We start from the raw sequence: 27,599 nt of genomic DNA, 5'->3' as shown, positions 1-27,599 counted from the left end.
CCATAAATATGCCCAGCAGCAAAGGGGGAGGCCCAGAACCTACTTAGCAAGGGGTCAATGAACCTACTGAAAGTAGAAAGGACATTAAAAAGAATAAATGTCCCAACCAGGGAAAGTCCCAAAAGCCCAGCTGAAATCAGGAGGAAGCTCAAGAAGGGGACCTTATTGGTCTAGCTGAGATAGAACCAGACTAAAAGGGGACACTGACTCTCTCTCCCTGTTCCTCTGCTTAATAGATATGAGGGATTGTCCCTCATTTCCCAGATTAAGGCTATAATTGGAGCCAACTATCGTTGGTCTACCTCGGGAAAAGGACTTTAAGGAATATTTCCAAGCCATTGCTGCTTCTGCCTTCCCCTCCCCCTCATGTTTCTGCACCAACTTGGGTGTGGCCCTATACCATCCTCAGTGTCTTAGGCACCATTTGTTCCTCCTCCCACCCTCCAAGTAAAAGAGCAAAGTGCACCCCCACCTTGGACCACCCATTTCAGATATCTCCACTGGTGCCCCAAATGAAAATTGACAATGGGAAAAAAGTTGTTTGACTTTTAGGTGGATGCAGGTGGAACATATTTGATGTTTAAACGAATTTAAGTTTATTGGACCTGTCTTTAAAGTTATCAGTAAAGGTCAAATAAGCTTATGTTATCTCTGTTGCAATTTGTTAATGATAGTTAATTTTGTATGTCTCAGTTTTCATGGGTAATTGTTAAGATAACTTTCAAGGTCCTTGGTAACCTGAAACTTCCAAATAGGATGGAATGCTAAAACTTTGATTATTGAACATAGGTTTGCGTTTTTAACTTCTTATTGCTGAGAAATTAAGGCTATTCGGACCAATTGGAAAACATGCTTTGTACTTAATTGGCTCATGAATTTACCATCTACAAAAATTCTGATGTAAACACCTCTCAATTGGTTACTAAGTCCTCAATTGGAGACTAAGGTTTTCTAAGAGTTAAAATTCTGCTAAATGTGCTTAAGACTGATGAAAATAAAGAAAGCAACTCTGTATGTAGGAAAATAGGAGGTACATAAGAAAGATATAAGGAATGGAAACAGTTTCGTTGAGGGTAGAAGAAAGTAATTTTGTCCTAAATGAGACTGGTTATTTGGAAAGAAATGGCTTTGGGACAAAATTTCGAAGCAAAAGAAAGTTATAGAAGGTTGAGATGAATGGAATTTTATTTTTTTAATATGAAATTTATTGTCAAATTGGTTTCCATACAACACCCAGTGCTCATCCCAACAGGTTCCCTCCTCAAGAGATGAATGGAATTTTAAAAGTACACTAGTATAAGGTTGAAATCCTACTTTTCTCTCTGCTCAAATGACAAAGTTTTCTTGAACTGTTGATCTGCTCTTGATAAGGCAATGCAAACAAAGGTTTATTCTCCAAGAAAATCAAAGTTTTAGGTCTCATCTCTATCAGGTCTTTGATTACTTAGTTAAAACTTCTCAATGCTAAAGGAGCTAGGTTTTGATAACAACTGTATAATGCTATACATTCACCTTTTTGGGATCTTTTATTGCCACTTTAGTTGAATATATAAAATTGTAAGATTTATAATGATCTGTAATCCTATTTAGATGCACTTATGACTTCTGGGGTTTTTTGTTTTTGTTTTTTACACTTATTCATTTTTGAGAGACAGAGAGAGACAGAGCACAAGTGGGGGAGGGGCAGAGAGAGAGGGAGACACAGAATCTGAAGCAGGCCCCAGGCTCTGAGCTGATAGCACAGAGCCCGATGTGGGGCTCTAACTCACAAACCACGAGATCATGTCCTGAGCCAAAGTTGGACGCTTAACTGACTGAGCCACCCAGGCGCCCCATGACTTCTGGGGTTTTAACAAACTTCTCAGGATTTAAATGGTAAATGAAGTCTTCTTGACCAATTAGGCCCTTTTATTTGGGGTGTTAAGTTACTTGGAAAAGCTCTGTCATACAATGGTAAACCTTAGATTGTATTGCACAGGTAAATGTTGTAACTGCCGAATATATGCAATTCCTAAAATTTTAATATTTTGATATAAGGTCATCATTTAATATTCTGATTACTTGAGATGTTATATGTCACAGAAATAACCGAATTTATTTGTCAATTGCATCATAATGAACTCTCATCAGATCTTTACGATGTCTATTTCTGAGATTTTGCCATTTATAATTGTTCTTATTCTCTCACAAAACGTGTTTCTTCTTCAAGGAGATTTATAAAAAGGATTTTGGGGATAAATACAGGTATTTGACATCTTTAAGACTAATACTAAAATGGGTAAAAATTTCCAGAACTAAAAAGCTGCATTCAAATTGAACAAGAATTAGGAACAAGGGATTAAATGAACTGAGGAAGATTATAGTTTTCTGATTCTTGTTAAAAATATTGCTGGTTCCCTAATGTTTCCTTTTCCAGATTGAGGAAACTTTCTCTTAAGATATCTATGATATACAAAAATGTCATAAAGTATGTATTTGTAAACTGAAGCATTTATCTTTTCTCTCTACATAGTTCCCCTGAAATTCAAAACTCTCAATGAGTATTCTTTCTTTCATGGCAATTACAATTGTTTACATAAGTTCAATAAGAATCTGTTCATCTTATAACAGGTCACCATTGGAAATACTGGTTATTTTACCAAGGCTTTGACTGGAATGTCATATTTGAGGATGACATTCATAGACTCAGATATGACCAGATAGCTTTAAGGAATTAGGGTTGGCTTTATAAAACATGGAGCCATAAAGCCCCTTGGAAATGTTGGCCTGGTGCCTTGTCTACAGAGTTCCCAGCAGCCTCACCAGGTAAGTAAAGAAGGTCACTTCCTGGAAGGTGCAGGAACCTCAGGATATATTGGGGACCTCATGAAGAGGAATTTGCCCAACTCTACAGGTAGTAGAGGCCTGTCTGATGACAAGTATTTGGCTTGGCTTCTACCCTGGAGAGGCTACTAAAAGTTCAACCCGGAGATTCCTTATAGAAGGTTCCATCAAAGCAAACTTTAAAAGATCCTCATGATCAATCACTATTCTTGCTGAGCTTATGTAAATAATTAGGCCAGATTTGTTAAGACTGGATTTGTTCTACAAGTACATTGGTCTCAATTTGGCTATCTCTGGAAAGGGGGGGTTCTAGAGAGAACAACTATGTTTCAACAATGCACCATTATGGATGTTAAATTCTAGTTATGATTGCTTTAAATGTTTGTTGTTTGCCTAAACTAGACAACTTGAAATAATCTTCAGAAAATTGTCACAGTATTTCATATATAGGCAATCTTCTGTGCTTGTTATACTATGGGGATAATAATAAGACCCCATGGGCATATGATTATTTAAACAACTGGAAAATGGGATGGATCTCTAAATATGCAAACCATATCTTCCCTAAACCTGATCTGACAGTTACCAGAAACCTGCCCCTTTCGAAGACTTGGAGGTGGACTTAACAGACATACAACCAAATAGAGGATTCAGTTTCAGGTATCACCCCATGGGTCCATCACTCCAGAGCTAAGAAGGCCAACTCAGAGGAACCCTCAACCTGGTGAAGTGATCCAGATACAGTCAACCCACTTAAACTGACCCTCAAAAGGACATTGGCTCCTGAGATCTCCAGCCCTGCTCCAGCCACACCCTGGAAGCTGGCTAGCCTGCGCATGGCAGAAGCTTGAGAAATCAACATGAGGACTGAGCCCAGGGGTTTGGATGCAACTCTGCCAGCTCTTGCCCCTCACTGGTGTCATAGCCCTGATCTTACTTCTTACTGTTGGGCTGATAGAGACTGCACCAACAAGCTGGGCGTGGGACAAAAGATGCATGCTGGATCTCATATACCTCCTCTGGATGGGGGGATTATTGAGTATTTCCTGTATATTATGATAACCTCTCTCACCTTCACAACTGCTGCTTACCCACTTTGCCCCCAGTATTGTTATATGACAATAAGGGGGTCAAGGGTGTTCAGCGCCTTCACCTCCCTCCACAAAGATTGCTACAAGGGAAAAACGCCCACTCTCTGTCAGTCACCCCGTGCCCCAAGGACTAAGTATTGGACCATAGAGATCACCCAAAATGTCAGGAACCCATGTCACAACAAGGGCCTCCAGAGAGGGGAGCTTGCTCCACTTACCTTCCTCAATGGGGGAATCTCGGATGGGAAAGAGATGCAAGACAGGACCCTTCAAAATGTTATAAAGGATACACAGGACAGAGTAATATAAGCCATAAAGGTGACCACTACCCCTGGCAGCCTGCCAGGATTTGAGCCTTTCAGCCCTCAATCAGATGCTTACCAATTCCCCACTCCAGTGTTGGACTAACACTACTCTACCAGTCCTCCATAAAATAGATAATCACACCCAAACCTGCTGGATGTGCTTCCCCTTAGCTGGAGGGCTTACTTAGTCACTCCTATCCCTTTGACCTGGGAAGCTCTCACAAATCTCAAAACCAACACTTCTGTCTTAATTGGACCCCTGGACACTGGGATCTGTCTCAAAAATGCCAACAATCTAATCTGTACAGTCCCTGAAGGTATGAATGGTACCTCTCTATATGGAAGAAATATAACCTTAAAGAGGAATGCAACCCTATGTTCAACCCCTGGGGTGTTCTATCTATGTTCTAATTTGGCCTACCGATGCTTAGAGGCCAACTGGACTCAGATATGTTATTCTATCTTCCTAACCCCAGAGATATCCGTGTACACTGAAGATCAGCTTCTAACAGCTTTTAGCCCCAAGTCCCGGGCTAAACAGGCAGTCCTGCTACCCATTCTGATAGGAGCAGGAATTGCGACAGGAATAGGAACTGGAATGCAGGCATAGGTTCATCCGTAGGACTATACCATAGACTATCTCAAGAGCTAAATGAAGACATGGAACAGGTGGCAGATTCTCTGGTAACCTTACAAAGCCAAATAAACTCTCTGGTGGCAGTGACCCTCCAAAATAGGCAAGCCCTCCACCTCCTCACTTCAGAAAAAGGAGGGACTTGCATCTTTCTGGGTGGAGCGGGGAGGGGGGGAATGTTGCTATTTCGTAAACCAGTCAGGAATAGTTACAACTAAGGTTAAGGAACTCAAGGAAACAATTCCACACAGACAACAGGAAAATAACCAATGGAAAGGATTGATGGGATCTCACACATTGGGCATCCTGGCTTCCTGCCTCGGCGGGGTCCCTCCTCTCCATAATATTACTTGTATCCATCGGCCCCTGTATACCGAATGTCAATGTCATGGTACGTTTTATTGAAAACACTGTTGCTCACCAAACTACTGCACATATCTTAGCCTTCTGAGAGTACCAACCTGTAAAACTGAAAGGTGATGTCTACTAAAAGTTTTTTTTTTTTTTTTAAGGCGTCAAGCGGGGGAATTTTGTAGAAGTGGATAAAGTACACCAAAGATGGCTGATTGGACTAAAACAAACTCTGGTCTCTAGCTTAGAGACCTCTCCTCCAGGTTCTTCTTCCTTTGTTAGCTGTGCACGCATGAAAACCACCCCCCACACACAAATATGGAGGCTGATAATAAATTACCCTTCCCACTCGCATTCGGGGCTCAGATCTTTGGAGAAATGGTCTCCTCTGAGCCCACCAGTGTTAAAAAAAGCCTCCAATCCACCAAGGTCTCCGAGTGCTGCTTGGTTTTCCGCCAGTGTTCCAGCCTGATTCCTTAACACCATGTGGCACTGTTTTTTACATATTTTTTTATTTTTTGTCTCCCATATATGGTAACACACAAACATGCAGTCTATTAAGTGGTCTCATGTTACAAGGTCATGAGGGATGTTGTTGTGTATAGCCAGGTTGCTTTGAGGTTTGTTTGTTTTTGCTTGGGGAGGGGACCCTACCACAGCACTAGATGACCAGAAGCACAGGGGACAGGCTGAAGGGCAACACTCTTCACCAAGGTCATTGCTGCTCCCTTCCCAGGGACTGATACACCATGTAGGAGGACTTGGCTTTGCTGGAGGAAAAATGAGTGGGACCGTTAAGGTCCTTCTCTTCCTCACCCTATACTGAGGGTTTGGACTGAGCCCAGCCACCGGGCAGCAACAGCAGGTTTCAGGAAGCCCAGAGCCCTATCCTCAGCCTCAGGGGGGCCCTGTGGCTGGCCACACATGACACCTTTATTTGTTTTTTTTAATGTTTACTTAAATTCCAGTTAGCTAACATATAGTGTAATATTAGTTTCAGGTGTACAATATAGTGATTCAACACTACCATACAACACCTGGTGCTCATCACCACAAGTGCACTCCTTAATCCCCATCACTTATTTAACCCATTACCCACCCTCCCCTCTGGTAACCATCAGGTTTTTCTCTATAGTTAAAAGTTTGTTTCTTGGTTTGTCACTCTCCCTTTTTCCCCCTTTGCTCATTTGTTTTGTTTCTTAAATATCACACATGAGTGAAATCCTCTCTTGTCTTGGTCATGATGTGACAACACCTGTGAGGAGAAGGATGAGGACTTCCAGAACCTTCCTTCTCAGAGGGCAGGAATCATGCCACCCCAACTCTCCCAAAGGCTTCCCCCTCACAATCATATGATACAATACTTTTACGCAAAGAACATGAAAACACTAATTTGAAAAGATATATGCACCCCGTGTTTATTACATTATTTAGAACAGCCAAGGTATGTAAGCAACCTAATCGTCCAGATGTGGTATTCACTCACACACAGACACACACACACACACACACACACACACACACACACAGGAATATTATGCAGCCATAAAAAGGATGAGATCTTGTCATTTGTGACAACATTGACAGATCTAGAGGGTATTAGGCTAAGTGATATAAGTCAAAGACAAATACCATATGATTCCAATCGTATGTGGAATTTAAAAAAGAAAGCAAATGGGGAAAGGCAAAAATGGAGACAGGCAAACCAAGAAACAGACTGTTAACTATAGAGAACAATGTGATAGTTTCCAGAGAGGGAAGGGGTTGGGGGCTTAGGTTAAATAGGTAATGGGGATGAAGGAATGCACTTGGTATGATGAACACTGGGTGTTGTATGGAATTGGCAAATGAGTATATTGTATACCTGAAAGCAATATTACACTGTATGTTATCTATCTGGAATTTAAAGAAATACTTTAAAAAAGAAGTGTTTCTGGACTTTTTTTATTCTATTGCACTGTTCTACTTGTTTATTCCTATGTTGATAGACAACTATCTGAATTACTGTAGAATCATAGTAATGCTTGATAACTGATAGTATAATATAAACAACTTTGTTCTTTAAAATTTGGTTTGCTATTCTTTGCATTTACATAAATTTTAGCATAAGTAAATAAGACTGAATTAAAATTAGAAACTAAAGAGGAAACATTACAATGGATGCTATAGAAATACAGAGATACTATGAATACTTACACTCCATGAAATTGGAGAACCTAGAATGAATAGAAAAATTTCTCAAAACATCCTATCTACCAAGACTGAATCATGAAGAATCAGAAATTATGAACACACCAATAAAAGAGTTAGGAGGTTGAATTTGAAAAAACCTCCTGAAAGGGAAGCCCATGCCCAGATAGCTTCACTGGTGAATTCTACCAAATAGTTAAAGAGAAATTAATGCTAATCCTTCTCAATTCTGCCAAATATTTGAAGAAGAGGGTCTTCTTTGAAACTCATTCTGCATGGCCAGCATTATCCTACACCAAAGCTAGATAAAAACAACACATGAGAACAAAAAACTGTAGACCAATATTTCTCAAATATAAATGTAAAAATTCTCAACAAAATATTACCCATCTGATTTCAAGAACACATTAATAGGATTATAAACCATGACCAATGTGATTTATTCCTGGTATCCAAAGATGCTTCAACATACACAAATTAACCAAGTAATATTGGCATTAATAGAATGAAAGATAAAAATTACATGATTATTACAATAGATGCAGAAAAAAGATTTGACAAAATTCAACATCCTTCCACAATAAAAAACCTTTACCACACTGGGAATAGAAGGAAGATAACATAATCAAGGCCATCTACAACAAACCCACAGCTAACATTATCCTCAACAGAGACAAATTGAAAGCTTTTCTGCTAAGATCAGGAACAAGACAAGTATGCCCACTCCTACCAATGTTATGCAATACAGTACTGGAAATTTCAGTTAGGGAAATGAAGCAAGAGAAAGAAATAGACGGTATCAAAATCAGAAAGGAAGAAGTTACTACTTGGAATTGATATGATTTTGTAAATAGAAAACGCCAAAGACTGAATCAAACACTTGTAACTAATCAACGATTTCAGTAAAGTTGCAGGATGTAAAAAAAACACAGAAATCAGTTTTATTTCTACACACTAATAATGAGACATTTGATAAAGAAATAAAATTATCCCCTTCACAAAAGCATCAAAAGAATAAAATGCTTTAAAAAATAACATTTTAAATAAAATATTTTAAATAAAATAAATATAACTAAGAAGGCAAAAGGCTCTACAGTGAAAATCATTAACACTGATTAAGGAAATTAAAAAGACAACGTGATGACCTTGAATAAGATCCTATCTTCTTTTATCCACAGTTATCTCCTTAATAAAATGGAAATAACTGAACAGATATATATTTTTTAATGAAAAGGGGCCATTCTGATTACAGTTGACACTTGAATACCATGGGTTTGCACTATGTGGGTCCACTTATACAGAAGAGTTTTTTGATACTACAGTACAGCACTATAAATATATTTTCTCTTATTTTCTTAACATTTTTTCTCTAGATTACTTTATTCTAATACTGTATACAATACATAAGAAACAAAGTATGTGTTGACTGTTTATGTTATTGGTACGGATTCTGGTCAATAGCCTACTAATAGCTTAATTTTGGTAGATTCAAAAGTTATATTCAGATTTTTGACTATGCAGGGTGTCAGTACCCTTAACCTCTGCATTGATTAAGGGTCAATTGTATTTTTTTTATGTTTGAGATCTACCTGGTTTAGTTTTTTAAAATGTTTTTAAATATTTATTTATTTATTTATTTATTTTTAAATTTTTTAAAAATGTTTATTTTTGAGACGATGCAAGAGACAGAGTGCAAGCAGTGGAGAGGCAGACAGAGGGAGACACAGAATCCGAAGCGGGGTCCAGGCTCTGAGCTGTCAGCCCAGAGCCCGACGCAGGGCTCGAACCCACGAACCGTGAGATCATGACCTGAGCCGAAGTCAGATGCCTAACCGACTGAGCCACCCAGGCGCCCCTTAAATATTTATTTTTGAGAGAGAGGGAGAGAGAAAGAGCATGCAAGTGGGGGAGGGACAGAGAGAGAGGGAGACAGAATCTGAAGCAGGCTCCAGGCTCTGAGCTGTGAGTACAGAGCCCGATATGGGGCATGAACTCACGAACTGTGAGATCATGACCTAGCCGAAGTTGGATGCTTAACCAACTGAGCCACCCAGGTGCCCCTGGTTATTTTAAAGCACGAATCATAGGTGTCACCCAGCCTCATATCAGCAGGATCACATATGCAAACCCAGTGACCAGGTAATGTGGGAGTCCAGATGATATGTTTTACACTGACAATGAGTCTCTTCTCCTGGTTTTCCTCCTGCTTCCTGGCCACCCCATTCATTGTTTTTTCTAGGTCCTTTCCCCGTTTCCATTTTGCATTTCAACCACTTTTCTGTTTATGTCTTTCTGCTCCACCAGTGTAATATCCCCCATAGTAAGTACTGCAGGCCATTAGTCTTTTCAGTTCCAGCATCCAGATATTTCCTGAAACATGCTGGGAACCAACACATATGTATTGAATTAGTTAATCATTTGTAATGATCCTGATGGGAAAAGCATCTCCTCCATTTGGGAGTCAATATGATAGATGTTATTTTTTAGGGACCATGCATATGGCCGTTTGTCTTGTGCTGGGCACTGCAAAGGAGCAGCTCTGCCTTGGTGCTCTGGTGACTTTGCATGTCCCCACTTAGGCCTTGTAGGCAAAACTACACTGCAGGATGGCCTGACTCTTGGCAGAGCACCTTGTGAAAAAAGTATAATATTTAAAATAGCAAAACTACACTGCTAGTATTCAAAGATAATATGATTGTGTATTTTGAAATAAAAAAAGATGTAGACAGGGGTGCCTGGGTGGCTCAGTCAGTTAGGCATCCAACTTCGGCTCAGGTTCATGAGTTGGAGCGCCGCGTTGGGCTCTGTGTTGACAGCTCAGCGCCTGAAGCCTGCTTTGGATTCTGTGTCTCTCTGCCCCTCCCCAGCTCATGTTCTCTCACTTGCTCTCTCTCAAAAATAAACATTAAAAGCCTTTAAAAAAAGATGTAGACATAAACTTTTGGAATTAAGTCTTATTTAGCAAGGTTGCTGGAAAGAATATAAATGTTCAAATAGAATATAAAATTTCAAAAAGTAATATACTTTTCAATAGCATCAAGTACTTATAATAGCTTAAGAAAAGAGTTACAAGGGTTTTTTGGAGATAGTTTAAAACTTTATTAAGGGAATTTTAATATTCAAATAGGTAACATAAGAGCAGTTTGCAAGGTTTCAGCTTGTCTTTGTTTAAATCTGTGACTGCCCTTCACCTGTAAGATAAAATAACAGTTTGAGAACATTACTCAGCAGAACTTTATTTAGATGGCATTCATGGTATACAAAGGAAACCACAGTTTTTCTTTTATAAGATAGACTTCCCAACATATTTTACCAATGTGTTTTAAACACACCACTCTTTCTACTAGTATAAGGAAACAAAAAGGCTCTTCATATTCAGAACACATTAAATGAAGTGAATCTATTGAAAGGTAGTTTTAAATGAAAGCAAAATTGTGTACTTTTACTAAAAATCCAAATAAAACACAAAACAACCTATGAAACAAAAGAAATTTACATCAGTATTATTTAAATAAAACAATTTGAAAAAAATATTCTGAATATAAGATATTAAAACAGTAATGTCCCATTTGTTACTGCTGTACTTAAACAGAAATTCCAGTACTGTTTTTTTTCTCTCTCATGCAGAGGTGCAAAATGTTTCTTTGATTTAGGTTAGTGCTAATGCGATTGCTAAAGTAGGGTAACCATTTGTCCCCATTTCTACCTGTAGTCCTAGTATGATTATGAATAATGCTTTTTTTCACAGTTGACAGTGTTGAGTTTGCCTAATAAATTATATGGTTACACTAGTTTTGAGTCATTACCTTTCTTTCTGACATCAAAATGTGAAGCTCACATATACCTTAAGAGAATGGCAACCAAAAAAAGGAAGGAAGGAAGAAATGAATGGACACAAGGAGGGAGAAGAAATGGGAGAGGGTGAAAAAGATACCTAGAAAAGTCAGACATTTTTTTCTAAAAGTCAGTGCTTTTTTTAAAACTTTATTAAGGAATATATCACAAATATAATTGTATATATTTAAAGTGTACAACACGATGCTGTGCTCCATGTACACTGTAATTAACACATGCATCACGCACACAGTTAACTTTTTGTGGTGAGAATGCTGAAGATGTACTCTCATCACCTTTCTAGTATACAATACCATCTTATTCACTACAAGTAAATACTTTTGAGAGACAACTCTGACACATTTCATAAGTTTCCCTATGATAACTGTGATGTTTAGATAATTAGGTGCTATTGGGATTTATTAAGTAATATATGTTTTCCTAGTAAATCAACTATTTCATCCATATTTTGAAAATAGAGTTCAAGATAGTATTCATTCTCAATTACATAAAATATTCAATGTCTGTCAGTGTCTTATTCATTTTCAATATTGTATATGCTTGTGTGTATGTATTTGGGCTTTTTCCATTTTCCTTCAGATTATGTAAACTAGTGGATACTCTTCATAAGTATCTTTAAAAAGAGCAATCATTCTGATTTATTAGTTGTATACTTTTCTTTTTACTAATTATTCATACCTTTTATTAAGTACCTCTTTCTTTTTCCCTTAGGTTTATTCTGTTGCTCTTTTTTCCTTACCTTTATATTGAATGTCCATGTAATGTATTATTTCTTTAAAAACATGCATTTAAAGGCCATGATCTTCCTATGAGTACATTCTAGCCATGTAAAATAGGCTCCTGGAAGTAGTCTAAAAACTGTCTCTTAATATAAATAGTCTAAAGGAATGGTTCAGCAATGTAGAGGAAAAAAGTTTCGTGCACTGATGGATGGCAATTTATACCTAAACATCAAGTGTTTCCTTTAAATTCAGAATATCTTGGGGCGCCTGGGTGGCTCAGTCGGTTAAGCGTCCGACTTCGGCTCAGGTCACGATCTCGCGGTTCGTGAGTTTGAGCCCTGCGTCGGGCTCTGGGCTGATGGCTCAGAGCCTGGAGCCTGCTTCCGATTCTGTGTCTCCCTCTCTCTCTGCCCCTCCCCCGTTCATGCTCTGTCTCTCTCTGTCTCAAAAATAAATAAAATACATTAAAAAAATTTTTTTTTAAATTCAGAATATCTTATAATTAATGGTCAGCAATTTTTAATATGCATGTAAAACATACTTAAGTTGATTAGTCAGGAATTATTAGGATTATTATTAGGGTTCTTGTCTTAGGACTTCAAATCTTATCCATTCATGTCTCAAGGCAAAAATTTATAACATTCCATGTTTGAGATGGTTAGAGGTGATTATATCATAGCATCTATAGCTCATGAAGTCTGACAGTGGAGACAAGCAGTGTGCTTAGCATAGGTATCTTATAGCTGGCTTGAGCATTAGTGACTACATGCACTCTCTCCACTTGATAAGCCATAGAAACTAGAAACTTGACTATCTCTTGCCATTTTATTATTCAGTAATTGAGCCTTCCTTGGGGACAGGATTTTAATTGCAATAGTTTTTTTGAATAGCCAGAATAATCCAGAATTTGAACGAATCTAAGAGTGGGTATCCAGGTCTCCATAGAGAAAAACCAACATCAAGGAGAGAGTTTATTCATTATCTTAGTAGCAATGAAATCTCAGTTCAGATGTTAAAATTCGACTGAAGGTGTTATTTATGAGAAATGTCATGCAAAATGGAGTATTTTCTTATTCTTTGAACAAAACCATAGAAAGCACAAATCAGCATTAAAAATGACTGTAATATATCTGATTTGAAATTACTAATTATATAAGATGAAGGATGGGATTTAGAATCAAGCAGTTCTCCCAGAATCACACAAATCATGTTAGAGCAGATACTAGAGCTTACTTCAATGCCTCAGCATAATTCATACAAACTGGTATTTATTCCAAATTTGTTAAAAGGCTGATATTATTTTTAAAAAGACTGAAAATTATTAGCTATTGGTTAAAGTACTGATACTCAAAAATAAAGTGTTTTCATCTTTATAATTCAATATGGCTTTGACCTAATTTATTTCTGTATCTAATAGTCTATAAGTCAGTCAGTCAAGTATATAGGGTCTAAACTATCTGTCAAAGGATCTTTCTATGTGAATTCTGTTATGAAAGTAAGAGTAAAATTAAACCTATATTATCAAAGATATAATCTTAAACAAAACAGAAACCATGTAATATATATTTTTTTTATATATGAAATTTATTGTCATATTAGTTTCCATACAACACCCAGTGCTCATCCCAACAGGTGCCTTCCTCAATGCCCATCACCCGCCCTCCCCTCCCTCCCACCCCCTATCAACCCTCAATCTATTCTCAGTTTTTAAGAGTCTCTTATGGTTTGGCTCTCTCCCTCTTTTTTTCCCTTCCCTTCCCCCATGGTCTTGTGTTAAGTTTCTCAGGATCCACATAAGAGTGAAAACATATGGTATCTGTCTTTTTCTGTATGACTTATTTCACTTAGAATAACACTCTCCAGTTCCATCCACGTTGCTGCAAAAGGCCATATTTCATTCTTTCTCATTGCCACGTAGTATCCCATTGTGTATATAAACCACAATTTCTTTATCCATGCATCAGTTGATGGACATTTAGGATCTTTCCATAATTTGGCTATTGTTGAAAGTGCTGCTATAAACATTGTGGTACAAGTGCCCCTATGCATCAGCACTCCTGTATCCCTTGGGTAAATTCCTAGCAGTGCTATTGCTGGGTCATAGGGTAGATCTATTTTTAATCTTTTGAAGAACCTCCACACTGTTTTCCAGAGTGGCTGCACCAGTTTGCACTCCCACCAACAATGCAAGAGGATTCCTGTTTCTCCACATCCTCTCCAGCAGTAATTTACATTCTTAATGGATAACATACCTGCTTCTGGTATTTTAATGGGTTTTAGATCTGAAAAATTCACTGCCTCCCAACAGGACCATCTTCCTTTTTACGCTCAGGTTGTGGCTGAGCCAATTCCTGGGTATGACCTTTCATTTCACGCCCTTAAAAAAGAGAGATTATCAATTAAAGTGTAAACATAAAATATAAATAAATGATAATATTCATTATTTAAGTTATATGAAATAAAAGCCTGTAGGTTTAGCATGTTTATATAAAAAATAGTGATGGAAAGATGGACTTCACATCTTTTTTTGTATTATGAATCCTTATTTCAAATAACAATCTAAATAAAACCATAGTGTACTAAGAGTAGAGATCATAAGCTAAGAAATCTGAAGTCTACACCATGGATAGGATTTTAATTAAAATTGAAATGTAATTTCCTGAACGATTAGCTGAGTACATTGATGGACCTATCACAAACCCAGTATACTAGTGAGATGCATCCCCTACTAGGACAGTCTGAAAGTTATTTTGTCAAAATTAACAAGTTAGATGTAGGTGTGATGTCCCTCTATGTCACTTGCAATAAATAAGTCATGTAGAAAACAAAGTATCAAAAATAACAGCAAAACACTAGTAACTAAAAGTCAAATTTTGGTCTTAGTGTAAGAATAAAGGAAGTAGGTAGAATGAAATTAATGGACTTTGTTTTCAGTCATATTGGAGAAAACTCTTAACAGTGAATTCCTAAAATAATCCATGGCCTGCATGATGTCAATAATTCATTACAAGTATTTGATGAAAATACTTTATTTGGAAGCTGTTAATTTCTGTTTCATGATCCTTTTAAGATACTTTTGATTTTCCAAGTCATGAAAGTATGTGGGGCACCTGTTTGGTTCAGTTGGTTAGGCGTCTGACTCTTGATCTTGGCTCAGGTCATGATTTCATGGTTGTGGGATTGAACCCCAAGTCAGGCTCCGTGCTGAGTGCGGAACCTGCTTGGGATTCTCTCTCTCCTTCTCTCACTTTGCCCCTCCCCCCATATCTCTCTCTCTCAAAATAAACATTTTTAAAAAGTATTTAAGCACCTTTTAAAGCCGCTTAAAAATCATGCTAACATAGCTACCTATATCAGTTTCCCAAATTATCCAGATGTTCCCAAATGTACTATATCAAATGATTAATCAGTGGAAACAGTGGTAATCATTCATTGAACCCTTTGCTGGAGTCTCTCTCCTGTTCCACTGAACTTCAATTATTCCTGTGGCAGTACTAAACCTCTTTACAGTACAGACATATTTGAGTATTAAGCAGTTTATACAAAACCATTCACCTTTTTGTACAACAACAGAGATGGTAGGTAGAACAAAACACTTTTAATGAAATGTGAGTTACGTCCCCATGGGCCAAGCAGTCTTTGGCAAGCCACAATCCCTGAACTTTAGTTTGCTTATTTATAAAATGAGGCTACCATCCCTGTGCAAATCGTCTTTATTCCAGATGTTTTAAGGTATGTTCACTTGGCACTCTGTACCTGTTGTTAAAAATTGTTTACACTTTTTATGAAATGAATTAAAAGGCCACAAAAAATATTCTAAGAAGAACAAATTAAACTAGTAAACAGTGCATACTTTTGTAATTAAAGTTTCCTCTGACTTAGAAAAGACTGCATGTTCAAGCACACAGATTAAATAAATCTTGAAGAAAAAGGGGAAATTCATTAGAGTGAAGGACCATATGAAGCTGCAAACTATGCGGTCTTCATATTTTCAACCGATTTTCAGGAAATGACTGAGTTTCTCTTGTAATGTTTTGTTTCATCTTGTTATGGTATGTCATAATGCACGATGCACACATATACCCCAAACCCCCATAGACATTCCTCCCCCCTTTCCCTTCACCTTGGTCCACAAGTGCTTCTTTAACTTCTTTCTCTTGATCAGGCATAATATCCTGACTCTCGGTTGGTGCCTGCTCTTGTTGAGGCTGATTATCACTGGGCTGCTGGGCCTAGGGGTGTGTGTGTGTGTGTGTGTGCGCAAATAAATAGTTGTGTTGTTAAGACATGCCAACAATATAAATATATATTACAGATTTTTATACCAAACAATAAAAAAGTATAAACCCACACGTAAAACACGATTCTATATATTTATTCTTAAAAGTTACTCTTCCGGAGCACCTGGGTGGCTCAGCTGGTTAAGCATCTGACTCTTGATTTCAGCTCAGGTCATGATCTCAAGGTTTGTGAGTTCGAGCCCTGCCTCAGGCTCCTGCTTGGGATTCTCTCTCCCTGTCTCTCTGCCCCTCCCTCCCCCTCTCTCTCAAAAATAAAATAAAAATAAACTTTTTTTTAAACAAAGAAAAATGTCTTTAAACAAACAAACAAAAAAGTTACTCTTCCCACAGAGTGGCTACTCCAAGAAGAGGTAGCCACAAGCACTTTGGAGGCTATTTTAAACTATGTTGGGATGGATATGGACAACCTGTTGTTAGTAAGCTTAACAATGGAGTCATAGGGTATATTTCCTCAGGGAACACAAGTATGGAATCCTTCTGGTTCAATGTTTCCTACTCCTTATCAGCAGAGAAACTTATATCACTGTATCTGTATGTTTGTAGCTCAACAACATTTTCAGAGAACGAAACTGATGGTATAGAAAATATCAAATACCAAAGTACTCACAGCCACAGGTGCAGCTGGCTGGTTAGACTCTGGATTACCCTTTCTTTGTTTAGATTTAGATCTTGTTCTCACACGCCCACTCATATTTCACCCTGAAAGTAGAATATCGGGATTTGAAAAATGTACTCTAAAGGCTAGGTATACCACTCCCAAGGCTAAACGTTTTAATTTTTTTTAATTTGAAAATACTGTCAAAATCAACCTGTGTAAGGATAATGTACATGCTTTTGTCACACCAAATCAACGAGCTGCAAGATCATTTACATCAGCCAAACTGGCAGTCAAGTCACCTTAAAGACAGGAATAAAACATGAGGTTTAGTTTCACAGCTAGATTCCCCATCATAAACAGTGCTGGAAATTTAAATTTGAATTTAAATTTGAGTTTATTTTAAATTACATAAAACAAATAAATTAGAGTTTAAATTGCTGTGGTCACATTCCCATTTACTGGGCCCATTTTACCCCCTTAAATAAGGTTTTCTTGGAACACAGAGAAGGTCTTAATCATTTGTGTACTGCCTGCCTATGGCTGTCTTCCCACTACAAGGGCTCAGGTGTCTAGTTTTGATATTGACCAGTGAGCCGGCTCCTCCCTTGACACCCTGCACAGTGCGATACAAATCTCCGGGACGCAGCTCCAACCCTGCAGCGTTCCCTGTTTCCAGTCCCACACGCCGTTTTTTGTTTTTGTTTTTGTTTTCAAGTAGACTTTACGGCCATCCCGGAGCCCAGGCGGGGCTTGAACTCACCACCCTGAGATCTAGACCTGACCTGAGATCCAGCGTCAGCCAGCCACTTTGCCTACTGACCGCACCCCCTCTCCCACCCCCCCGCCCACAGGCGCCCCTTCCAGACCTGCTCTGTACCGCCTGGCCCGCCTCCCACCCAGGGTCCCACTGAGGACTCACTCTGGCTTCAGTGCTCCGCTGGCAGTTCCAGGTGCTTGCTCAGATACCTCAAAGAACGCCCCCAAGACCCAACCTGTCTTCATCTCCCCGGTCCTCGGCCGCCAGCTGTCCTCACTTGTCCCGGTCCCACCACCACGAGGACGAGGGCCATGGCGGCCGCGACGCCTGTGAGAAGAACGCTAACTCTTAGCAACTTCCTCCTCCGAGGCCACAGGTCTACCGTCCCGACCCGCCCGAGGCCCACTGGCACTCTCCTCACCGTCACTCACACTTAAAGTCCTGGAAGGACTGATTTGTGGACCTACCAGTTGTGTTCAGGCAGCGAGAAGGATCAGAGAAGAAGGAACACCACCGCTTAGGCCTGAGCTCTGCTCAGGGAATGTGGGCACAAGGCACATGCCCAGTTGCGCTTGTCGAAAGCAGGCACAAGGTGAGCGCCCAGCAATGGTCTTTCACTGCAATGGGCATGCGCACAGGGTTGGGTGCCTGCAGGGCGGGGTGAGGTTTTCCCGCCTGTGCCTTGGAGGCGAGCTACCAAGTGATCTCCCGAGGAAAAGAAAAAGGCTTGAAGAGTTTGTTTTTAGACCACCCAATCCCCGTATGCATCCAGCATCTTTGGGGACAGACAGCCCCAGGTACCCTTAGTGAAGTTGGAGTATGTGTCTCAGAAAAAGCGCTGAGACAGAAATACATGTTAAGTGTTTTAATCCTATTTTTATACCTGCTTTGATTAATCATTTCCTCCTTTGCTTTAGTTTTCTGTCATCCTTGAATCAATTTGCTCATTCTTATAGAATAAATATATTAACACATGTTTCCTCTTTTTGTTCAACTAATATTTTTTATATAGATTAATTTTTTTTTTTTTAATTCAAGGTGGTTAACATACAGTGTAGTATTGGTACCAGGAGTAGAACTCAGTGTTTCACCACTTACAGACAACACTCAGTGCTCATCCAAACAAGTGCCCTCCTTAATGCCCGTCACCCATTTGGCCCATCCCACCACCCACCTCCCCTCTAGCAATCCCCAGTTTGTTCTCTGTGTTTAAGAGTCTCTTATGCTTTGCCTCCCTCTCTGTTTTTATCTTAGTTTTCCTTTCTTTCCCCTATGTTCATCTGTTAACACCTGTTTAATTTTTTTGCTGGTGCTACTGAACATTTAAATCTCTGCACTGGTGGGGCACCTGTGTGTCTCAATCGGTTAAGCGACCAGTTTGGCTCAGGTCATGATCTCACCGTTTGTGGCTTTGAGCCCCACATCCGGCTCTGAGTAGACAGCTCAGTGCCTGGAGCCTGATTCTGATTCTGTGTCTATCTCTCTCTCTGCCCCTCCCCTGCTTGTGCTCTCTCTCTCAGCTCTCTTTCTCAAATATAAATAAACATGAAAAAATATAAATCTCTGAACTGGTAACTGATTTCTCTATATAACTGTGGTCATTTGTTCAGTGTGTATTTTAGAAATATCCATAGATATTGGTCCTAGGATTTAGGCTCAGTCTATGGTCACATAGCATACAGCAGTGGTGACTATGCTCCTCAAATTCTGTACTTCTGAAATATCAGCCAAACAACTTATAAGCAAAGGTGACTTCAACACTTAAAGGGAGAGCAGTACCTGGAGAGAGCCTTAGTAGAGTCTTGGAGGTGGCAGGGCAGGAGAGAGATTTATTCAGATTTTGAAGTCTGGTATACAGCAGGTCGTTCAAATTGGAGGAAGGTGCGATTAGGATTGGGTAAGAATTGTGATAGAATGATTTAGGTTTGGAAGACACAACAGAGCAGATGTTTTAAGACCAAAGTTTCAAAGTTTCTTGTGGTTGAAAATTTCATTTGGCATTTTTATTGAAGGGTTAATGGGGTTTTCAGGTAATTCCCGGAATGAACAAGAAGATATTTATGACCTTTCTGTTCTTAGGCGAGACATTCCTAGATTAGTGAAGTTATGCTGATGAAACCAGTGGCATATAAACTCTTCTTAATGTAGACAGCTAGTGCAGTTTTCCATTTTTATTACTTTTATATGACCTATCAGTTTTGGGTGGTAGGCAGTATATGGAAGGGAAGGACAGGAAGGGGGCACTAATCAGAAAGTATCTTTTTCTAAATAAATTAGGATGTATTGTTGAAATGACTCTTATATGTTCCCATCTAGTTGGGCTTTCATTTAAAGGAAATACCTTGAGTGTGGCAAGAGAGGTTTCTCAGTCTCTCTGTCTCTGTTTTCCTAAAAAAGCAACTTGAATAGGAAATGTGTTTCTTCAAAAATATTTTAGAGTGAGAATAGTCATAATCCTCAATGTTTTATTGTATCTTTTATCTTCAAAATCTTTATCAGCAAGGCTATCATTACCAGATTTTACCTGCTTTTTTTTCTTTTAAGTCACAAATGTGTGTGTGTGTGTGTGTGTGTGTGTGTGTGTGTGTGTGCGTGTGCGTGTGCGTGTGTGTGTAGTGCACTGAAGTGGTGCTCAAAGGTTTGGACATAGTGATTTCTGGATTTAGACTTTCTGTGAGCACCTAAATAGCAAACATTCAAATTCCTGCCATCAGATGCCTGGGCAGTTTTGGCACCTGGGCTTTGATGATTCCTGAATTGTTCCAGTCCACTTCAAAGGGCAGACTTCAACCTGGTACAAATATTTAACTTTCTCCCACCATTACTGTTGGAGATAACTGCTGACCAGTTTGTTATAAGGCCCTAATTTGATTCAGAAGAAAGCAAGTTGTGAAGAAGCCCTGGTGACACACAGGAAGCAGCAGCAAGGAGAAAAGACACTGTAGAGGCAGGAAGAATTGTGTAGTACGTGCCTCCAGGAGTTCTGTCTGGGCTGCTAAGCAAGGAGTTAGAGCTGAGAGTGCCAGCAACTCCTCTACCTGTGGGAATGCTTCAGTTGTCTGTGTGACCAGAGCTTCTCTTATTTCAAGCAGTAGAGCCTAGGAAGAAATTCAAATTTTCACAGGAACAAGGATGAGTGGGGATGGGACAAGTTCTACAGAATCTGGGCAGCTGCCATTTTCCAGTGTACTGTAAACTGCTAGTAACTAAGCTCAGATTGCCTGCTAGTTGAGGTCAAAATGGTTATTACTAATCATGTGAAATGCAACTCTCAAGTTGCCTCATAAGATGGGAGCACTGTAGGAGATGGGTACTTTGCTATAGCACAGAGTGCATGACATTCGGCTATCTTCTCATGTCTTCAGACATCAACACTTTGGTTCCAAAGCTTCGATTGCAGAGTGGGACATACGATCCCAATTCATCAGATCTTTAGACTTGGACTGAACTACACTACTGACTTTTCTTGTTTTCTAGTTTGTAGAGAGCAAATCATGGGACTTCTCTCACCCTCAAGATCATATAATCCAACTCCTATAATAAATTTCCTCTTCTGAATATCTGTATGTAATCCTGTTGGTTCTGTTTCTCTGGAGAATGGTGACTAATGAAGATTTTGGTGCTGAGAGTGTTTCTAGAGGAATTGAATTTTAAGGATGAGTTTTCTGAATTGATTTTTGGTTTTCTGATAGTGAATGTCTAAGATGATTACATTTTAAAAAGTTAATGGCTCAATTTCTAGTAGTAAAAAAAGCACTGATAGTCTGTGAACTCTCTATAGCAATACACAAAATATGTGTTTTTGATACTCATAATCAACCACTTATAAGAAGCAAGGATCTATGTGACTCTATATATGATCCTTTTGAACGTGTTTGGAAAACTAAGTAGTATAATGATATTAGTTGGTTTCTCCTAATGTCCCTGGAAAAAGGAGCAAAAGAAAAAGATGAACTGAAGCATTTGAATTCTGAGTGATAAATGACTTAAGATTTTCTGGTTGTGTCCTGAAGGAGAGCTTTATCTCCTGTAGCTACGTGGTTGAAATTGCTGAAAATCAAATGGAGAATTTCATCTCACCCTTGGCTGAATTACAGTACAATGAAGTCCTAGGCTTTCAGGGCATCACGTGTTAAAAAGAGGGTAACTGGGAGAGAAGAAGGTCCTATAAGTGGAATGGGAACATATGGGAAAGTCCTGCTGAAGCTAGGCACATCGCTCCCCTAAATTCTGATGAGTCTTTCTGGCCAGTGGGAGAGGTTTACCCACCTGCATTGAAATTGGCCTTCCCATCCCCATTGGTAGCGACGCCACTCGCAATAGTATGGCTTTTTCGCCTGTGTCTGAGCCTATGAACCCTGCATTGACTGAGCAAATGGTAAGGGCCTCTCGTGAGGCAGTGACCATGCATTATAATGCTGAGTCTCCTCAGGACTTACTTGCATCACTCTTCTTTGCTTTGGACCTGTACCTAAACTCACATCCCAGGAGGCCCCTAAAGGCGAGATACAAAATGTGACCCATAAGAACTTGTTCAACCCTCCAAAACAACTACTTGAGTTTTAAAATTATATAAGCAGAAATTCAGGAAACATGTGTGGGAATGACCTTAAGCATGGGGGATAATGATGGAAGGAACATCATGTTGGGTCAGGCTGAGTTTATTGATACGAATCACTAAGCAGAGATTCTTCATCAAATGTTGCAGCTCAGGGATGCAGAAAGGGCTCTAATGGCTTGTTTGGTTTGTTGTTTGAAACATGGACAAAAAAGTGGCCCACCACGAAGGAAGCGGAAATGCCAGACCTGACTTGGTTTAGTGTAGAGGAGAGGGTTCAAAGGCTTAGGGAGACTGGAATGTTAGAATGTATTTGTCAGTTAAGACCTACTCACCCACACTGGGAAGGTACAGGAGACATATCATTTGGCACTGCTGTAAGAAGAAAAAAAAATTGTGTGGGGAGAGCCCAGCATCCCTGAGAAGCTTAGTGATTGCTCTTCCGTGTAGTCCAGACCTTACAGTGAGAACCGGAGCCACTCATTTGGAAAATCTAAATGTATGTATTCACATCCCAAAGTGGCAGTATTTGGATCCTGAGGTGGCAACGTCCACGTGGCAGCACTCACTTGCCAAAGGCAAGGTGGTTGTGGTTACTCTAAGAGACAGCAGATTCAAAGCAGCAATCAGAGTAGTCTGACTCCTGCAGACCTATGGTAGTGGCTAGGTAATCATGGTGTTCCTACAAGTGAAATATATAGGAAACCTACAAACTTTTTCTTGATCTCTATAAGCAGAAAGATACTAAGACAAGTGAAGAAATCTCATTCAATCGTAAGAAGAGAGTCTTGAGCCCTCAACCAATTCTCACACTTGCGTTCCTTTTTACATTCTTGGAACACTTTAAAATAAGGGGAGGCCGAGATCCCTTGAGGAAGGAGACTGTTACATGTGAAAGAAACAAAAGAGACTTCACAAAAATAGAGTCAGGAAGCCCCAAAGAGGGGCTTTCACACAACACTACTGTCTAATAAACATACCTCACATTCCCCAGCAGGAAGTTTAGTTTACAAACCCTAGCAGGAGGAAGGAAGAATTTCTCTTTGCCCAGCAATAGCCCATCCAATGAAAACCACCACACTCAGGCAAAGAGAAGCTGCAGAAGCCCCTCCCAGCTTCCTCTTTTCTGTTGTAAAAGCAAGACCCTCTACTATGTTTTCTACACTTGTGCATGGGTTGCCATAGTTTCCTTGTCCAGAATTGCAAGTCCTCTGCTTTTCCTGAAGAAAGTCATTTTGTTGGTAAAATAGCTGGCTCTTTTGCTCTTTTAAGGTCCAACATACACTACTGGAAATTGATGCTCTGAGTGTTTCTTCTAGTCTTCCCAAAGGGACCTTTTACTTGGGTAACTATATATTGGGGAAAAGGAAAAAATCAGAACTTTTAGGGACTATTGGACACTAGTTCCGAGGTGACACTGATTCCAGGAGACCCACAATGACACTATGACCCTCCAGTCTGAGGAGGGTCTTATTGAGGTCTGGTGATCAATGGAGTTGTAGCTCAGTTCTATTAAGCAGTAGGCCGAGTGAGCTCCTGAACCCATCTTGTGTTTACTTTCCCAGTCTGGAATTCATAATTGGAATACATATAGTCAGCTCCTAAGTTTGTAATTGATTTCCTGACCTGTGGAGTGAAGGCTGTTATGGTGGGAAAGGCTGAATGGAAGCTATTATAACTGGTTCTACCTAGGAATAGAGTCAATCTAAAGCAGTGTTTCATACCAGGAGGGACTGCAGAGATGAATACCAGCATCAAGGACTTGAAAAGTACACAATTGGTAGTTTTCAACATATCCCTGTACTGGTCTCCTACTTGGCCTATACAGGAGATAGATGGATCTTGGAGAATGAAAGTGGATTATTGTTAGCTGCACCAGGTGTTGAGTCCAACTGAAGCTGCTGTCCCCAATGTGGTTTCATTGCTTGAGCAAATTAACATATGCGCTGGTACCTGGTATGCAGCTATTTATCTGGAAAATGCCTTTTTCTCCACTTGTGCCCATAAGTCCCACCAGAGGCAGTGGGGCTTTCAGCTGCCAAGGTTCGCAATACACCTTCAAAGTCATACCTCAGTGGTATATCAGTATCTGCCTCATGTCATAATTTAGGTCACAGGATCTTGATTACCTTCCCCTTCCACAGTATATCATACCAGACCATTACACAGAGGACACTGTGGTGATGTGATGTAGTAAGGGAGAGGTTGTAGTCACTCTAGACTTATTGGTAAGATACTTGTGCGTCAGAGGGTGTGAATTAAATCTGACAAAAATTCAGGGATTTTCTACTGCTGTGAATTTTTTTTATTAAAAAAACATTGTTAATGTTTATTTATTTTTGAGAGAGACAGAGAGACAGAGCACAAGAGGGGGAGGGGCAGAGAGAGATGGAGACATAGAATCCGGGGCAGGCTCCAGGATCTGAGCTGTCAGCACAGAGCCGTGACGTGGGGCTTGAACTCCCGAACTACGAGATCATGACCTGAGCGGAAGTTGGACACTTAACCGACTGAGCCATCCAGGGGCCCCTTTGGTGAATTTTTTTAGGTGCTGAATGTAATGCTCCATGTTCATGTTGAGATATCCCTTCATTCTCAGATAGGTACTCTCCTTTTGATAAACTGCTTTTGGTCTGCTAGTGGGCCTTAGTAGAGACTGAAAACTTGACCATAGATCCACCAAGCTGCCCCGCAACCTGAGCTATCCATCATGAACTGGTGTTTTCTGACCAACCAGCCATAAAGTTGGGTGCGCACAGCTGCACCTTCATGGAATGGGAGTGGTATATATGTGAATCAGAGGGCAGTTTGGGTTGTTGAAAACATTGGAGGTGGTAACTGCCCTTTAGAGGCTGAACATGGCAGGGATACAAACCTTTCCTTCTAGCAACTTAAATAAACTGGATTCTTTATAAATGTGACTTCCTATACATTGAGGGAAGATTGCATATCACTTTGTCTAGAAATGTAGAAAGAACCCTGACTGTCTTGGAAAACACATCAGCGAAGGCAATTCTTTTTTGGCTTTGACTCTGATATGACACACCAGTATTGGCTGACATTCATAGCTGTGCACACCTGGCAGAAGCAAAGTGAGGGAAATGAAACTACACCTACCATACAGATTTTCTTGAGGATATACTGTTAATGGATGGGGAAACTTAAGTGTGAGATATTGACAGTGCCATCTGTGATGAGTGAGTTAGCAAAACCAGCTATGCTCATTACCTTACTGCACTGAAATTTTGTTTTCATGTTTATTTCCCTCACCAGACTCTTAACTCCTTCCTGGAAGGTTGGAAACACCCAGCTCATCCTGGTGTCCTCGAGGCAGTGTAGAGGACCTGACACACATTGGAGGCCAGTCCACATTTGTGGAATTAAAGTAAACTCTAAAATGTTAGATGACCAAACCCTGTGTCATCATGGTGAGCCAAATGGTCTACAGTCTGCAGAGTGTTGGAGAGAAATGCTAGCGGTCTCTCTGTCTTAGAACCCATGCAACAGGGTGAGACCAGCTTACACTGCGGGATTGATCTCAGTTATGCCCTTTAAGAGTCTAGAATTGAGCCTGTATATTAGGATATTCCAGAGAAATAGTACCAATGTGCTGTGTATATTGATATGAATATATATATATATATATATATATATATATATATATATACATATATAATTTGTCTATTTCTAGACAAGGTGATATGCAATATATATATATATACACACTCTGTATATATATATATATATATATATATATATATATATATACAGACACACACAAATACATATTTTTAAAATTTAAATATATTTTATTATTTTTGTGTTTATTTATTTACTTTGAGAGAGAGGTGGGGACAGGGGCAGAGACAGTGGGAAAAAGAGAATCCTAAACAGGCCACTGGCTATCAGCGCAGAGTCCAACTCGGAGTTTGCACAAACTGTGAAATCATGCATGACCTGAGCCGAAATCAAGAGTTGGACGCTTAACTGACCTAGACACCCATGCTTCCCTAAAATTTAAATTTAAAAGAGAAATTTAGGGGCATCTGGGTGGCTTAGTCGATTGACCATTCAACTCTTGATTTTGGCTCAGGTCATGATCCCAAGGTCGTGAAATCAAGCCCCACAGCGTGTTCCACACTGAGCATGGAACCTGCTTGGGATTCCCTTTCTGTCTCTCCCACTGCCCCTCTCCCCTGCTTGCGCATTGTCTCTCTGTGTCTCTCTCCGTCTCTCTCAAAAATAAAATAAAATGAAAGAGAAATTTCAATTTTAGATTTAAAAAAGTTAATTTCATCTGAAAAGTAGCTTCATGACAACATCCAGAATAGGGTTCGTATACGTATGTGTGGAACATGGCCTAGCCAAATGGACGCATAAAATTAACCATTACAGCTAGCTAAACAAATCCCATTAATTACAAAAGGCTACTTTAGAAATGCAAGTGCATGTCTCTGTAAGTTTCTGAATAAACTTTTTTTTTTTTTTCGTGAATGAACCTCTTATAGCTGGTCCATCATTTTTCAGCAAAGCATACTCTGGTCAGGAAGTGGAAGCTCACCTGAAAGCCTTCCAGGATGAGGCAGTTTTGGGCAAGTCAGGGCACACACACAGGAAATGTAGTTCCACAGTTCACAGATGGTATTCCTGAGGCAGTGTTTAAAATTTTTAGAGAGCCAAGAGCTGGACATACATGAATCATGCAGTTCAGGTCACTGGGGCCCCCATGTGGCCTTCCACCAGGGGACCCTCCCCTCTAGGACTCCTAGCCCAGTTAGAATAATCATTTGAGCCCTTGGTTTCAGAGGAGCTGTGGGAAACAGTCAGTTCCAAGCAGTTTTATCTGCCCATGATCCTAGACCATCTACTTTCTGAGGGTGGAAGACATGTGGAGGTGCTCTGTGTGCAAGTTCAGGAGCTGGGACCACACGTGTTCTCCCACAGTCAGAGTTCTGGCAGGCGTGGCTGGAGCCTCTGCAGTCTGTTTACACTGAAAGTGCTCACAGCAGATCGGAAAGGCTGCACTGGGAATATTTCTTCAGGAAGAGATGTTTTCAAGAATCATTTTGTAAAACAGAGGTCATTAACATCCTTGCTTTTTGCCTTTGCTTCTCCCCAGTTGCCATATTTTATACTTTCTTTATTGTTAGAAAATCAGTGTGGCTTATCCTGAAATCAATATTCTACATCTCTTTAATTATCTCCTACTTCCCTCCAGACAATTTGAATGAAAAAGGTTATATGAAAGAGGGACAAAAGCATTTTTATAAAAATGCTTTTTTATAAAACTCGACCAGAAAGACCCATTATGTTCAGGAATTGATATAGATAGAATCCTAGTTTGAATACCAATTTCAGTGAGTGTACATGACTTCATGGCCCCCTTGTCTCTAGCATTTATTTAGTGAATAAGC

Source organism: Panthera onca, chromosome X, assembly GCF_046562875.1.
Source record: "Panthera onca isolate mPanOnc1 chromosome X, mPanOnc1 haplotype 2, whole genome shotgun sequence".
Lineage (NCBI taxonomy): Eukaryota > Metazoa > Chordata > Mammalia > Carnivora > Felidae > Panthera > Panthera onca.
This window is presented reverse-complemented; position numbering follows the sequence as displayed.